Source organism: Bidens hawaiensis, unplaced genomic scaffold, assembly GCF_021521415.1.
Source record: "Bidens hawaiensis isolate Kalapana, Puna unplaced genomic scaffold, B.hawaiensis_p1.1 tig00041215_1, whole genome shotgun sequence".
Classification (NCBI taxonomy): Eukaryota; Viridiplantae; Streptophyta; class Magnoliopsida; order Asterales; family Asteraceae; genus Bidens; species Bidens hawaiensis.
In genome coordinates this window covers 145483-148995 of record NW_027497299.1, presented here as the reverse complement: position 1 = coordinate 148995, position 3513 = coordinate 145483, and positions in this window count along the sequence as shown.

The following is a 3513-nucleotide window of genomic DNA, read 5'->3' as shown; positions in this document are numbered from 1 at the left end:
TTCTCTCCTCCCTCTACCCCGATCGGAACCCCTCTCCCTTGGCTCCCTTGGCTGCCGCCATTCACACACACACATACAACCAAGTTTTCAAGCTTTTGATTGAAGATTAAGGTGCTAGGAAGGTATAAACGACTATCCCTTGCATCCCTTATACTTAATTCGATGTTTAATGGGTTAATTGAAAACCCTAGGGGCCGATTTATGTGTGTAATGTGTTCATATGATTGTTGTTGATTTGATGATGATTTGATAACTAGAATGGATATTGTTACATGTTAATTGCTTGTGTCTTTGATTTGAGTTCAAACAAAAACCCTAATCATGTATGTAATGTGTAATTGATGTGCATGGATAGTGATTATGAAGTCTAGAGTGTTATATGAATGAATGATGGTCCATAGATAGTTAATATGTTAAGTTTGGATGCAAACAGTTTCTGGACAGATTGTGTTATTGATGTTTAATTGACTGTAACGGGGTGTAAATTTGAAAATTGGTTGAGATTATTAATACTACAGTAAACTAGGTTGAGTCTAGTTTCTAAAGAATATAAATTTGCAATTTTTGGACGTGTAAAAGTTAACTTTTATGATTTTACAAAAACGTTGTGCAAAGCTGAGTTGTTAGACCTGCTGTTAGGTTGTTTTGTAAATATTATATCTCATGAACTACGAGACCAATTGGGTTGGTTCCACTTCTGGAAGTTGACTTATTGAGTTAGGAACCTAACCCAAGTGGTCTTGCATTTATTGGATTTTTCTTTTAACGGAAATTTCAAATAACATTCTGTTGCGCATGAATTTGACTGTTATGAGTTTGCTGTAATGATTTGATTATTGTGAGAAACCTATGTGGAATAAAAATATAATAAAATATGTTCTGGAAACCTAAGACATATATGCTTTTGTGATGATTTTTGGTAAATTAATTGTGATGCTATGATCAGTGGGATAGGCTAGTTTTTCAAGTAGAATTCTGTCGTTAAGAAACTAGTTGCTGAGCTTTGTGAAAGTTGCATGAAACAACGTGATTGCTAACTGATTGTCATGATTTGACCAAATTGCCCTCATGGGGAATAATTTCTAGTTAATTGTTATGTGTTGACCAAATTTCCCTTACGGGTAGTAATTGCTAGTGATGTACATTATGAATACATGACACGTAAATAATTGCATACACATGTAACGTATCACAAATACACTTGTTAAAGTCACACACGATTCACAAACGAAACACGAAACATGTTGTGTGCATAGGTATTATGTGCCGGGTCTAGAGACTCGATAATATTCCGACACTTAGAAAAATCTCTTTGTTGTTTTAGAACGCTAGAGAGAGTTTTCTGTGACGCGCATCTTGGTGAATTATTTTGGGAATACTTCGCAAACAGTGAGTTTCACTTTCCCTTTTTTAACTGTTTTCAAATGCTTTTCACTTGGGGGAGATAACATACTCTGAAAACGTATTTAAGATTTTGTTAATATAGATTATATATCACTTGTAAAGACTAAGTGGCAAACGCAATAACTAAAGTCCTTCATTCACATCGAACCGTTTAATATTGGATAATAGCGAGTCATTGTTGAGTAGTACTACTGGGTTTGACAAACCCCACCCAACGCTAAACTCGACTGGAGGTCGAGTGGGTGTAATCTTGGCTAAACACATACCATGGTCGGGATAGACCTTGTGGCAAGGCAAATGATAAACAGTCAGCTTCGGTGTCGAACACTTAGTGATACTTGTTTTATAGGCTTGCTACCTATAGATATATAATTGACATAACACTATCTGGTAACGCAAAACGCTGTAACGCAAAATGCTTAAAGCAAAACGCTGAACGCAAACGCTAAACGCTTTATTTTATATAAACTTGTGAACTCACCAACCTTGTGTTGACACTTTTAGTATGTTATTCTCAGGTAGCCGAGGCGGGCGCGCGGTTTAGGATCATGCATTGCTTGAAACACTTTTAATTATGCAAACTTATTTTAAACTGTTATCATTGGGTTTTAAGTTGTCCTGCGTGATGCAACATTGGTTTCTATGGTTTTTACGCTTCCGCATTTAATTACTAGTAAACGTTTTCATGGTTTTGAAACTTTGTTTTATGGTTTGATTATAACTAATGAATCCGATCTTGTTAGTTCACACCCTCTGACGGTAAAACTCCGTTGTTGGATTTTGAGGGTGTGACATAAAGAAAGAAGAAAAACCGAGCTTTTCGAGCATTCTACGAGCCTTTTACGCATACAAGTTCAAGACAAAGCTCAAGGCCCGACCTGTATACATCATGGAGGCCCAAGACCATATTATATTATACTAAATAAAAAAAATAAAAAAACCCTAGGCTGCTGAATACTGTTGCTATCGGCCAGGTTCAAGGGAGAAAGGAAAAAAGTTTTTTCGGCTAGGGTTTGGAGCTTGTGGCGGCTAGGGAAGGAAGAAGGAAGCAAGTGCAAGCCTCGAGATCATTCTCCATTGATTATTACAGCCAAGGAGCAGCCCGGAACATCTCCATATCCTTTCATTCATTACTTTGTTCATCAAACTTTTAGTTTCTTGCTTAATTGTTAATTTGTTTTGCAATTGTGTTAGAGATTGAAGTGTTTATGATTATTGTTGATCGATGGACAATTGTTAAGATGATTGGTATGAGTTTATTAATGGTTTTATTAAGTGTTTGCTGCTGTCCAAAAATTATGTTCGGCTAATCTTGTTAGTTCTACATAGGAATGATGATTCTTGTTAGGTTTTGATAGGTTTTATGGATTGTTTGATTGATAGACTTGAATTGCTATTGTAAAGTTTAATTTATACATGAAATAGGTTGTGTTTAGTGGCTGGAAATTTTGGTGATTTATTGCATAAACCCCGTGTGTTGATTGATTAGTTTTATATTGATTGATCGGTGCATTGTTTGATTCTAGACTTGGTGTTTATGGTTTGTTTGCGGTAGGAACAACCGTAGGGTTTTGTTGCATGATTTATTGGATTAAGTACAGCGGTTAGACACCTTCCTTGAGACCGAGAGGTGATAGGAAGTTAGGGTTGTCTCATTGCCTTTGCATGCTAGAATAAGGATTGCGCGAGAGCGAGTTCGTTTCTTGTCAGGTTTAGGTGTTTTGAGCGATTAGTTGATCTATTTTGGTTTAAGTTGAATTGTTCCTCTATCCTTGGTTGTGTAGTATTCATTACCATTAGGGTCGAGTGTTGGTGAAACCGAGAGGTGATCTAGCATTAGAACACGTTAGCAATTATTTCCCGGTTTGGTCATTTTAGCCGATTTTGAATAGTTAGGGTTTGTTGTGTGAGACCGAGAGGTAATCCAGTGAGCCCGAGCGATCCTTAGTCGTGTCATCTTTAGGGACCGGTGTCTAGATATCATTTAATCCATTAGCTTGTTAGGCCTACAATTTGATTAGACCTAGGTAGACGTTTTTCTCCACCCGAAGTCAACTCAGTTAGTTTTCCGTTAAGTTTTCTATTTTTTGTAAGTTTTATTAGTTAATC